The 14,255-nt window shown below is 42.8% G+C and overlaps 1 protein-coding gene across 1 annotated transcript in view; it reads right to left on the bottom strand.

Annotated features, from left to right (window-relative positions):
• bop1 (BOP1 ribosomal biogenesis factor) overlaps positions 1-14,255 on the bottom strand; it is a 170,269-nt gene that overhangs the window by 64,079 nt on the left and 91,935 nt on the right. The gene's annotated exons all lie outside the window — the stretch shown is intronic.

Genomic DNA, 14,255 nt, shown 5'->3' with positions numbered 1-14,255 from the left:
GCTGCACCTTTCCCCTAGTCCCTAAGCTTTGGAATTCTCTACACCTCTAGAACAACAAGACCACCTTACAAAGCTTCTCACAGCATTTAAACGAGTCCGTGGGGACAAACCAGGATGTATAACCTTAGTCAGATATGATATGGATGTAGGAGAATCCCCTCCTATAAAACAGCATCCTTACCACTTAGGTCCAGAGAAGCAGACTCAGGTGAAAGCAGGGATCCCATGCACGTTGGAAAATCGCCTAACTGAACCCAGCCAAAGCAGCTGGAGTTCCCCAGTCGTGTTAGTGTTTAAACCAGATGGTTCAGCCAGATTCTGTATGGATTACAGAAAGATCAATGCAGTAACGAAAGCAGATTCCTATCCAATTCCTCGCTTGGGAAACAGTGTTGACAGACTTGGCAGTGCCATGTTTCTTACCAAAATAGATTTGCTGAAGGGATCTTGGCAGATTTCTTTCACACCCCAAGCTAAAGAAATATCAGCCTTTGTCAAACCAGGTGGTTTTTTCCAGTACCGAGTGATGCCATTCGGTCTGAAAAACACCCCAGCAACTTTTCAGTGACGAATGAACCAATAGTAGCCAGTGTTCCTAACTGTGTGGTTTACCTTGATGATGTACTGATATATGGTGATATTTGGAAGGACCACTTGAAACAATTAGAAGCCCAGTTTAGAAAACTACAGTCAGCCAATTTGGTAATAAACCTTGCCAAAAGTGAATTTGCGAAAGAATGGGTAACATACCATGGGCATATAGGAGGGCAAGGACAAGTGCTTCCAAGAACAGTGACAGTACGGGCATTTGTGGAGTTCCCTGCCACTAAAACTAAGCGAGAGATCATGAGGTTTTTGGCGATGTGTGGGTTTTACTGCAAATTTGTACCAAATTTTCAGCTGCTCATTGACAGACTTGCTACAGAAGAAAGCCAAGATAGTGTGGTCAGGGGAGTGCCAAGCCTTTTGAAAGGCTGAAAACAATTTTGCCCAATGAACCAGTGTTGGCAGCTCAGAACTTCACTAAGCCCTTCAAATTACCTGGGGGTAGGTACAGTCCAGTTACAAGACGACAAATCGGGAATTGAAAGGCCAGTGGGATACTTTTCCAAAAAGCCAAAATCGACACCAAAAAAGATACTCTACAGTGGAAAAGGAAACCCTAGTCTTGTTTTTAGCTCTTAAACGTTTTGACATGCATGTCTGCCATGGATACAGGGAGACATTGATATATACTGATCACAATCCCCTAGCCTTTGTGGAAAAAGTTAAAAACCAAGAATGCCGAACTATTTCAATGGAGTTTATTATTACAATCTTATCACTTAAAGACTGCCTGCATTGCGGGACAAAATAATTAATTGCCAATACTTTGTCTACAATTAAACTTTGCTTCAAATTGTCTAAAGATTACAGAGAATAACTATTAATTTTGCATTAAAAGTGAATGTATGAGTGTGTGGACGTGTTTTTAGTATTTTTATGTTTTTTACACTCTGTAATGAAAAATATGGCATTTCATTTCTCCAAGGTGGGAAGCATTGTAAGCGCTTTAATCACAGAAAAGAGTTCATCTTCAAGGACTAAGAGCATTCTGGGGGAATTTGTGTTTTTTTTTTAAAAAGACCCTGTCCCTTAAAGGGTTAATGCAAGGTTGCTGCTGTTCCTGCAAAAGACAACATTTTGCCAGGAAAGGAAATTAAACAGTTTTAAAGAAGCTGGAAAACTCTTGACCCCGGTGGTCTGTTTACAAAAGGGTCACATCCTGATTTATGGCTTTGGAATAAACAATGCCTTGAAAACTGGTAAAAAGCTGGTAGGCTCTTTTGCTGGGGTTAAGCAAGAAGTATCAACTGCTCAAGTAAGACAACAACGGCACCTGCAGCTCCAGGCCTAGCCGAGAACAGAGTGTGAATGGAAGTTGCTTCAAAGTCATTTTACGTTTTAAAATAGGCTGACTGCAAGTTTTCCTCGAAGTCACCTGAGAAGTGGTCATCGATTGCTTCACAGACCAGTCCTGAGAGACCAAGCGTATAACCTGGACACCATTTCAAGGATTCCGCCATCTTTCCTTTTCCCTTGAACCACTGACTTTTAATCTTTTGGCAGAATTCCTCAATTTTATCTTTTTTGTGTGTATACGCGAAAGAGTTAGGGTATTTGGAAAGAATAATTATTATATTTTCATATTTCATACTGTATGTTAATAAGCTTTTTTTATACTTGACAAGTTTGGTTTTGATTAAAAAAAACTAATAATTTTGTTGTTTACTGAAGAAACCTGGTCAGTGAGTGGTCTTTCGGAGACCAATAGGCAAAGCACATATTTGGCCATATAGCTGGTTGGGAAAAACATTTAAATACATGTTGTGACCCGTGTAATAGTGGAAATAAAGAAAGACAGTGCACTCCTCCCATCTCAGTCTTAACACTCCATATAAACCCAAGTAACCAGCATTTTTAAAGCAACTTATCAATTTGCCAAGACACCTTGTAAGGAATTATGTAAATGGACACCAAGCTCTCTCTCTCTGCTTAAGTGCACTATTCAAAATGACATATTTTATAGCATTCTGTCTTTCCATATTAGTCCACTCAAGTTCTTCACTTCACACTACTAGGACTTTCCCTGCTGCCCTCTTGCAAGCTCCAAAGTGAAGCATGGTGGAGGGTCTGAAATCCTGCTGCAAAGGTCTGTTCAGATAAGATTTAGCACAAATGATGCTTTCTACAGCCGAACAGTCTGACAGCAATCATCATCTATAATGACACATTTTTAAATTCTTTCATGGGATATGGGCATCACTGGCAAGGCAAGAATTTGTTGTCCATCCCTAATTGTCCCTGAACTGAATGGCTTTCCCATTTCAGAGGGAAGTGAACATTATCGTGGGCCTAGAGTCACATGTAGGCCAGACCAGGTAAGGATGGCAGATTTCCTTCCCGAAAGGACATTAGTGAAACAGTTCCTTCACTGTCGCTGGGTTAAAATCCTGGAACTCCCTCCCTAGCAGCACCGTGGGTGTACTTACACCACATGGACTGCAGCTGTTCAAGGTGGCAGCTCACCACCACCTTCTCGAGGGCAACTTGGGATGGGCAATAAATGCAGGCCCAGCCAGCGAAGCCCACATTCTGTGAATGAGTAAAAATAAAGATGGGTTTTTAACAATGATAGTCTTAGTAATGGTGACAATGAAACTATCTTTATATTACAGATTGTCATGAACTGATTTTAAATCCCACCAGCTGCTGCAGTCCCACGTCCCCAGAGCATTAGCCTGGGCCTCTAGATTAACAGTGCAGTACCACTATGCTACCATCTCCCCTATTAGGCAACATACCCAGGATTGTCCTATGGTACAGGAGTCAGGTATTTAGGAGAAAAGGAAGGGGCAGAAACATGTCAATGATAAAAGGGCATACAATAATAACGAGACTCCGAAACTGTTCCAAAACAACACACTATTTTCTGTATCCATCGACATTTAATCCACAGCTATACTCTAAACAATGCCGCAGAACACTTTCCACCCCCACTCATTATCCAAAACCTTCAACACTTCAATGAAACTGTGGTGGAGAGCGATGAGTGTGAGTGAGGCTGTTGTGTACGATCTATGGCTGATATTGAAGGCAGCTGGAATGAATATCTGCAGTAAATTAGCAGCAGAGTCGGGCAGAAATATAAATCATACACAAAGCAGATATTTCCCTCAAACGCTAGCCTCCTGAAACAAAAATCAACAAAACGTTCAGGTTTCTTGCTTCTATTCAGCAGAGAGGTGGTCTAGACAGCCAGTCACCTGAGCACAGCTAGGCCCAATGCATTAATAGTTCCAAATTTTGACAGGTCTTTGATACCTCACCATACCCATGTCAAATCCATTCAATGAAAAGAATCTTTTCCAGAGGGTTACAACAGCAGAGATGAAGGGAGAGACTCGATGTCAGTCTAGATTGTGTGCCCAAATTGTGAACTCGCACTTGACACAACAGCTTGCATTTATATAGCATCCTTACCATTGTAAAACACTCCAAGGCACTTCCCAGGAGCTAATCAGGCAAAAATTGTACCACCAAAAGTAGGGGGTATTAGGGAGAGGTGACCAAAAGCTTGATCAAAGAGGTAAGCTTTAAGGAGTGTCTTAAAGGAGGAGGGAGAGGTGGTGGGGCAGAGGGGTTTAGGGAGGGAATTCCAGAGGAAATAAAATCATGCTTACCATCACCACCTCAAACTAGCCATTTTCCACACAGGTAACCCACTCAGATCAATAGGAGGTCAAATCCTCCCAGAACCTGGAACCAGGTCTGCATCAATACAAGTGCACTGGGGAAGCAGGTGCTCACTTTCATCACATTTCCAAACCTCAGCTGTGGGGCAGGTAAGAGGTGGAGATGGACATGCCAACAAGAACCAGAAGGTAGTCAAAATTCAAACTATTTTGCATGTTTTAAATTTTTATACCTTTGCACAAATGATGAGAGAGCCCATCTTAAAACAATGAGTTCTGTTTATTGGGTGGGACATTTGACCCCAATACACAAGTGGGTCCCTTCACGTACCCTGACTAACATACACGCTCCCTCCTCCCTCCTCTCTCCTCTCCCCAACAGGAGCCAACTCACCATATTTTGTGCATTATGAGAAATGGATAGAGAAGCTTCAGTCATCCAGTGTAGACTGTCTACATTCTGGGAAGGCAGTGATTCAGAGAACCACTTTCTAAAGGCCTACGTTAGAGTGAGCGAGAACAATGTTAGTTATACACTTAAATTTATTTCAATTAAATGTAATGTGACACAGGCCTTAGGAAGAATTACCTCACAAAGTAAAAATAATGTTGTGGAGTTAAACACACGAGGGAACTCGAAGCATATTTGGATAATACACAGGGTGAGCTGAAGTATGGCAGTGGGTTGAAAGGTCTCATCTTGTCCAGGACTGGTTTCTCCTGACTTTACTGTGAAGGCCGTCAGTTCGCATACAGTTTGAACAGGCCGATCGACAGCAGTGACCTGACCTGGTGCTGACGGGTCACCCAGTATCCTAACCCACAGCATGCAGCAGTGATAAGGGATGGGACCAGGGAAGCCTGCTGAAGAAATTTTACACATTTGCTTTACACTCATTTGCTGCCCTGCAATCTGTCAGCTGACACCATCTTCCTAATAGCTCCCAGCCAACTTGCACCATATGTGAAAGTTCGGTCATGCTTCTGTCAGGGGAGGGAGGGGGCTGAAATGGAAACACAGATTCCTGACAGACTCACCACACAAGGTCATTTTGCAGGGATGGAGGGGGAGAGGAAAATCTACTGCTTATTTTATGGAGCTTTAAATGTTTGAACGACACAGCGGGTAAAGTTCAGTGTTTTGATCAATTGGACAACAAATAAATCACTAGCACACCCCTCCCCCACCACCATACTGCAAACAATGTGGCTGCTGGGGGAAGGAAGGAGGTTGCCTGGAAGAGAGATTCGGTGTTAATCTGGACTGTTAGCAGTATATGCTCACAGCATTAATCTTTCCCTCTCCCCACCCCTTACCACCTCTACAATCTTAACATGAGTGGGGCACATACCCTCATGGCCCTGGCTGGCATGGCATAACCAGTTAGTGTCACGGACAATATGAAGCATGATCTCTATCTTTTCCATTCATTCATGGGGCGTGGGCGTCACTGGCTGGGCCAGCATTTGTTGCCCATCTCTAAATGCCCTTGAGAAGGTGGTGGTGAGCTATATTCTTGAACCGCTTGAATCCACTGGGATATTAACCCAGTGACAGTGAAGGAACGGAAATATATTTCCAAGTCAGGATGGTGAGGAGGGGAACTTACAGGTGGTAGTTATCTCTCTACTCCCTTTTCTCTCCCTCACTCTTCCAATAGTTCCAAAGGCACATTTCCAATAAATATGGCACATCCATTTCAACAACTGTCCTGGGAAAGGCTCCTGCAGACTCGATGTCCAGCCACCCTAGATCAAGCAGTCAGCTCCCAGGGAGCAGTAATGGACATACATCTTTGTGGTTTAGGGTTCCATTGCAGAGATAAAAGCAAAACTGAACAGCTGTTGTGATCTGTGGAGATCGTAACATTCAAAGGTCCAGGATGTTCCAATTCTGGTTACATTGGTTCCTGCCTAGTAACAAGGGTGGGACCCTCTGGAAGTGTTTTGGTATGTTCCCAGAACAGTTCAAGGGTGAGTGAACAATTCTTCAGGGAATCAGCTTGAGGCAGTCTGCTAGGCATGAAGAAGTGTAACGGACAGGAATAGGCCTAAATAAATTAAAAGAGGGGAACAACGAAATATTCCTCAAATTAAAAGGAAGAACTGCAGGCTCACTCCGTACTACGAGCTGCTGGGGCAGTGGTGTTCTGCTTGGCGTGACTATAGGTCTGAAAGTGTGCTTGTGGGCTAATGCTGTGTCACTTGGGAATCCAGGGAGACGGAATCTCGGAAGGAGAGATTGAAATCCTTCGAGGTGGGCCACAGTTAAAGCTGCCCGAGTGGGAGTGACGTTTGGAGAGAATTCCAAAGCAGGATCTCAAAGGTGAAGATTGACGAAGTTTCAGCGAGATTGGTTGACTCTCAGTGAGTCTAATGTCTGGATGATTTCATGAGAAGTCTGTAGCTACGTCTTGGTTGTGCCTGTAATTGGTGTGCTCAACCACCGTTTATCTATTCATTCACAAGTACATCATACTTAGCCTGAACGTTAGGGTAAAACATATATGCAGGAATTCACCAAGCCTCCTTAGACAGCACCTTCCAAACCTACGACCACTATTACCTAGGAGGACATGGGCAGCAGATAGATGGGAACACCACCCCTCCAAGTCACTCACCATCCTGACCTGGAAATATATCGCCGTTCCTTCACTGTCACTGGGCCAAAATCCTGGAATTTCCTCCCTAACAGCACAGTGGGTGTACCTACACCACATGGACTGCAGCGGTTCAAGAAGGCAGCTCACTACCACCTTCTCAAGGACAATTAGGGATGGGCCAGCCAGCGATGCCCACATCCCGTGAATGAATTTTTTAAAAAGACAGATATTGTAAATTATTTTATTTTTCTGAACTTGTATAGTTAATTTTGTTTATGTTTGTTCAAAACCTGTGGAACTTTGTGGTTTTATTCCAAAGGCAGGTGTCTTGATTCTCAACCTTTAACTACTTTTAGCAAAATATTACTGGTCCCTATCTGGACCTCCCCCCATGTCCTGGGTTCTGGTCAAAGATTGTAACACAGTGCGTACTGGGAACTCGAGAACACACAGCCCTGACCCATGCAGTGGGTCCATTAGTTTCTGATAAAACATGAGCGTGCATAGATTGATGACATAAACCCAAACATTTTAGCTCCTTAGCCTACTGAATAACAAAGAACACTTCAGGGTTTTTTTTTTACAAGAAATCTCTTTTAGGTGAATATTTGAGCCCACTAAGGTGAGGGGAATTAGTAAATAAATAAAAACTTTATTTCAAATACCAGTATCAAGTATTTCCAGGTCTTGGAATGTACATTAGATCCAGATTGTAGTTCCCTCTATATTGTACAACCAAGCACTCGCAGATCAGTCATATTACAGCTAGATAAAGCTTCTTCCACACTGTCCCCATCAAACACCCCCAAGGCAGGTACAGCATGGGGTTAGATACAGAGTAAAGCTCCCTCTACACTGTCCCCATCAAACACTCCCAGGACAAGTACAGCACGGGGTTAGATACAGAGTAAAGCTCCCTCTACACTGTCCCCATCAAACACTCCCAGGGCAGGTACAGCACGGGGTTAGATACAGAGTAAAGCTCCCTCTACACTGTCCCCATCAAACACTCCCAGGGCAGGTACTGAGGACATTTTCCTAACTCTGCTGCAACCATGCCTGTGTTTCCATCTCAAATAAAGGGTCCTTCACATGGAATTGAACCTGCAATCTCTGAGCAAGGTAGACAATTTGTGCTGTATTTGTGGAGATCAAAACATTGGCATTGCAAGAATTGAACTTTGAAAAAGCAAACACTGCCCTGCCAAGCATTAAAATGTTAAAGCTACTGGCAGAAGCTTAGTCCAGAGTGAATTAGTAATTGTACAACATAAAGTAACACCTTCAACAACTCACGTCACAAGGATTTGTTGTTGCTTCAACAAGTCAGAATATATCATTTGTGAATCATCTGGCTGGGCAACAAGCTGCCAGTGAGAGTCAGAGAGGAGAAGCAAACCTGGAAATAACGCAGGAGAGAAACATCGAAGGGAAAGAAACAAAGCCAGTGTGCCGGTAATATGCAGAATGATCACCTGAGCCTTCATGTCATCCTGAACTTTAAGCAAAGGAGTGGTGAGTTTCCAGAATGGCTTTAGACACTGAGATGGAGTGAGCTGTGGAAAGAGAGAGTACGCTCTGCCAAGCAGCCACTCTAACTCCAGTACCACAAACAACAGATAGAAGGGGGTGGGGGGGAACTGAAATGTCATACGTTACCCCAGACAGTGCACAGCAAGAAAATGGGCACAGGAATAGGGCAGACAGTCTGCAATATTAGGGCAGACTAGTAGAACCCTTTAACTATGAAATACTTACTACAAAATCAACAAACTATTCAATAACTTCATGCACAGAGCACCCCCCCGCCCCACCCCGAGAAATGAGGTTTTACTCTGGAGGTGGGGGAGACAGAAAGCAGCAGCGACTCAATACAGGTCCTTGCATTCCGGAATATTTTGTAACCAGAAACATTTCTACGTAACTGCAGGAAAATTGCTGGGAAAACTTCTGGCTTCTCTACTAGACCTGCTCTGGACACACAATTCGAAAATTGTCCAAAATAAAGTGGCCTAAATGTAGGCAAAATCTAGTTAACTGCAGTTAATTAAAAATTCCTGCGTCAATCAGAGGGCGATTGCAACTGCTTGTCAATTTCAGACTCCAGATTAATGACAAGCGCCTCTTCGCTATAAAGGATTATTTCTGTATTTGTAACAAAACCACAATGTAAACATACACACACGCACAAAGTCCTTAGAACATGAAGAGGTCTGTCCGAAACACCTTTCCATGACACTGACACAGTGAACACTGCCAAGCCGTACGATCATACAACCATTAGAAATAGGGAAAAAACTTCAACCACAACCACTTCCTCACCTTCACAAACCCACTTTGGATTTCATTTCCCCATAACTCTTCCACTACCACGTTTGCCCGCAATGCCGTCTCTCCGAATACGCAGGGCTTAAATTTACATCAGCAAAGAGGAAAAGCACAATCATCGCCAGAAGGCCCCATGATTAGCCACAGTTTTCTCTGCGCTAAGCACTAAAGAAATAATATTGGTTTAACTTCATTTAACATCTGCACTTGCGATTACTACAGGCCGCATGCAAGGGAGCCTCAAACACACATAGTCAAAAGGCATAGCACAAACAACAGAAGGGAGTTTCAGTAGCAAGAGAAAGTTTGCGAAAAGTGAAACCTTCCCACTTCCACAACTGCTGAGCAGAAATTCAGGAGATTACTCACTACAGCTGCAATCTAGTGAAGTAACGGGATTAAACTCAGGTAACCTAGCGAAACAGTGCCAGCAATAGCAGCTTAGAAACACCGGATTCTATAAAGGGCAAGACAGAAGGAGTGGACTGAGCGATGGGAACTGAGAAGCACTTCTGCATGGTATTACGCTACAGAAAAGCAGATCACTCTTCCAATGCTGAATAAATAATATTGATATGTAGAGGAGAAAAATAACCACTAAAGACATCATCAAAATGGATGGGCAGGGCAGCTAAAATAAAAAGAAAACAAAACAGAAAAAGGTCTACAGGGGAAAGAATTAAGAGAAATATAAAAGGTGAAGGGATTTTAAAAAGGTGCCAAGAGGGCCCCTGAGCTGAGTACAGCTGAAGATTTTAAACAAACACCAGCACATTCTTCCTGAATTCTATGAGTGTAAGTGTAGTTACAGAGGAAGTTAGAAACTAATCAAAAAACAGCAGCAAATTTGATGATGAAATAGCTGAAGTATTTTATAAATGGAGTTGATAATGAACGAAGGGAAAATTTCCCTTCTTGTTGGACAGTCGATGACAAGGGGCTATCAATTTAAAACTGTCACTAAGAGAGCACAGAAAGATTAAAGCAAACATCTTTATCCAGAGGGCTGTTAAAACATGGGATGCTTTGCTACAATGCCGAGGCAGAGTAAATATTTCGAAGAGATGAGGATATAGCGCTATGGGCAAAGCAGCAGCATTAGTCTAGGATTGGTCTAGCAAAAAGACAGTGCAGAAACAATGAACCGAATAGTCTCTTTCCGTCATGTTAACTTCCCACAAGAGATATGGCACCAACACGCTATCCAGTACCTGGGAAGGTTCTTCACTCAGTGCCTCAGAGGTATTTAGCAAGCTGAAGACTTGAGACTTAGCATCCCTCCCCCGAGCAACTGAGTGCTAGAGGAGACCCTGAAAGGAAGTTTGTTGAGCATTACAGATCAAGAAGGAATGATCTTCCTTGTTTCTAAGGACCAATGTTAATATTTTAAAAATATTAAAAAGAACAACCCCAGCAGACAATCAATGGGTACAATGATGGAATGGAAGTAGGGACAGGCTGGAGAAATAACTTGGATATTTGCACTTGTTATAATGATGAGGCTTTTTTAAAAAAAGCTCATACCATGACAGGCATTAAACTATCACAGATAGACTTGTAAGGGACTAGAGGATAACACCACACTTTCAAGCTTGTATATATACTGGTCACCATAGAATACCAGTCTATAAGGTTACTTCAATAGTCAGCTTAATAAAGACACAAACAAGCATTGGATTAGATATAGCGAAGAGGACTGATTCCAAGCAGAAAGAGCACGAGCAACAAGGAGAGATTTGATAATGTGAAGCTCTGGTGCACCAAGAGGCTGGTAACTTTGTAGGACCCCTCAGGAGGCATGCATGACATCGAGTGCATCCAGTAAATATCATGTGCATTGCAATTGTACTGAAGCACCTCAGAGTGCAACCTGCTCAATGGAGAAAAATTGAATATTATTGCACTTTCCGTAATGTCCAATTTAAAATGATTTGGAGCATTATTTATGAAATATCTGAAAGTAAGCATATTTTTGGGAAAAAAAAATCTGAAGTTCTAGACTGCAGGAAGGGAAAGGATTTGTGTGATACATAAAATATAAATTGGTTTTAGAAGGCTAAACCCAGAATACTACTAAAATACACCAGGAAAATGGAGAAGAAGGCATGGGTAAAGTTTAATGAGAAGTCAATTTAATTATTATACACGTGACAGCATAGTTAAGTAGGTAAAACATTTGGAGTGTTCTAATTGGTTTGTAAATTGGGAGGGTCAGGATACTGAGGGGGTGAGCTTTAAGGGGTGACTGGCTTTCTCTAACCTTAGGTATCATGTTGGAGAAATTAGGGTTCTCCTATTCCAGAAACCTAGCAATGAACCAAATACCTCTCATGCAATTTCTCTTTTCATGCAAAGTTTCTTTTCAATATATTGCGGTGCTACCATATGACATTTGGTATACTGGTAGCACAGCACTGGTTCTCAAACATTTTCAGGCTAATCCACATCACCCCTCGTGCTCCATTTGCTGCATGGTCAAATCTGACAGCATCCCTGTGACCAGCCAAATTCTTATTGACTCTTAACAGAAATATAATCTGGAGGATTACTTTTATAACGATTAAATCTAGAAAGAAGCTTCACTTTCTCAATTATCAGGGATACTTGGCACGAAAGACGGCAATGCAACTCGACACAGTTTCCAAGTGGAGGCACGTATGATGCAGCTGAATCATCAGTGGCATCTGCGTGTTTGCTGTAGGCGTTGCCAAGGGAACAGCAGGAAGAACAAGCTAGAGATTCCGAGGTCCTCGTAGCATCCCAAATACACCTCACAAACAGATTACCTTTGAAGTCTAGCTGCTGCTACCCTGTAAACAAAACAAGGGATTGAACCCATGACCTTCTGACTCCGAGACAAAAGCGCTGTCCCCAGTTCAGGCTGACCAAAGTCATTCCAACAGAGCAGTCCAGAATACTTTCAGTGAAGAAGTTTTAATCGGCGCAATCTATAATTTGTGCTGCTGGGTACTTCACACAGTTCAAACGGACATAGGGCAAATGCCACGTGCAGCCCACTACTACAGGTTAGTGACAGCACTGTACGCTAGTTACTAAAATTCCTGTGAACACTGTTGCAACAATTAAACTTAAATAGGGATAAACAAGAGATTTGGGAGTGGAGATAAAGATGGACAAGGAAGACATAAATCAGGAGATCAAATGTGAAAACTGAGCTTTAGAGGAAGAAAGTCTGCATCTCAGCCTCTCGGGCCTATTTAAACATAGAGTCCCCAAGGGGAACTGTGGTGAATCGGAGAGGAACAGGTGCTGAGCAGAGTCTGCAATACACTACCGGAACCTGGTCCTTCAAACACAGTATCTCAGGTCAGCTCAGCTTACGAGACTTTCCAGAGAGGTCACTTCAAATAAAGTGCAGAGGTGAAACGGGTTTTTTAAATATATATATTTTTTTGAAGAAGCGACAGACAGCCACTGAATAATATCACGCTGTTCTGATGTCAAATGTTAAAAAAAAAGAGACAGCTCCATTCTGTCCAGCTCCCACTGTGGATATCATTCCGAATGCGCTTACCGTTTCATATATTCCAATGATTTTCCCAGATGTGAAGTCTCCATTGTTTTGCGATTTCAACGCAAAAGCAGCCCTATTACCGATTTCCTTACTCCCCCGTCCATCTCTCTCAGGATCCCCAATTACCCTGAATTAGATCACCCACCGCCACCAGATAACTTGATTATCAGAGTGGGAACAAACCAACTCACGTCAGAACCTGACGGTGAGCACATGTTCCTCTATCTCCGCTTGACCATTACCCCTTTTGTCTGACACTGCCAACTCCTTGTCAGGACTGACCTCAGTGCCCTCCCATGCAACTCAGGCTGTTATTCTTTTAACTTCTAAGTCTCAAGAGAAAGCGCCAGCAGGCTATTTGGCCATGGGGTTAATCACAATGCACCCCAATCAATGTTCATTTGAAGCTCAAGCAAATGCAACTCTGAGCAGAAGTCACTGCACTGCCATTCTCCGAGGGAAAGCCTGGCCAGCTGCCCGTATATCTAACTCAAGGTCCTGAGGCAAGCCATAGGACCCACTGCCATTGGCTTGTCCCACAATCACTGAGCAAGGGATGTAGCTGGCTACTGAACCATGTCATGGATGAGCCATATGCCTTTGTTAAAAAAAAACTTACACAGGTTTATTTGACAGAACATTGAAAGAGATGGCAGCAGAGGATCTGAATGAAGGCAGCATGGCAGGGACGGGGGGCAGTCATGGAGTCAGAAACTTCAGCAAACATTTTGAACTGAGAAAAGGGCATTTGCTTAAAAAATAAAGATAAAAATCACTGGACTAGTAATCCAGAGATCCAGGCTACTGCTCTGGGGGCCACAGGTTCAAATCCCACCATGACAGCTGGTGGAATTTAAATTCAATTAATAATCTGGAAAATGAAGCTAGTCTCAGTAACGGCGACCATGAAACTATCAATTGTTGTAAAAACCCATCTGGTTCACTAATGTCCTTTAGGGAAGGAAATCTGCCATCCTCACCTGGTCTGGCCTACATGTGACTCCAAGATTCACAGCAATGTGGCTGACTCTTTAACTGCTGTCTGAAATAGCCTAGCAAGTCACTCAGTTCAAGGGCAATTCGGGATGAGCAACAAATGCTGGCCTTGCCAACAATGCCCAAGTCCCATGAATGTAAAAAAAAGATCTGAATCAATTTAGTTTCCACATGTCCCAACTGAACTGCTCCAAATTAATCCTGTGTTGTGCCAGAGCTGTCAGGTCAGTCACAATAGATGTATTTTACCAGGATTGAGATCCCCTAAATATTTGAAATTCCATTTTTACAATTACACTATTTTATATTACTTGATGACAATTTAAGAGTGTGTGCATGAAAATGTGTCAGAGTATGAGAGTGACAGAGAGAGAGAGAGAGAGAGAGAGAGAGAGAAAGAATCTACGTGGATACAGCATCACATTGCGAATAGATTGGAAAGGATGGAAAAACTCAGAGAAAGTGACACTCACCAGAGCCACTCAATGATATATGGGTCAACACTTCAACCCAGCTATTGCATACAATGAACAAGCTGATCCTTGTGGTGAGTGGCAA

The sequence above is a fragment of the Cetorhinus maximus genome, chromosome 3 (assembly GCF_964194155.1).
Source record: "Cetorhinus maximus chromosome 3, sCetMax3.hap1.1, whole genome shotgun sequence".
Taxonomy (NCBI): domain Eukaryota; kingdom Metazoa; phylum Chordata; class Chondrichthyes; order Lamniformes; family Cetorhinidae; genus Cetorhinus; species Cetorhinus maximus.
Note: the sequence above shows the minus strand (reverse complement) of the source record. Positions and strands in the feature narration are given on the sequence as shown.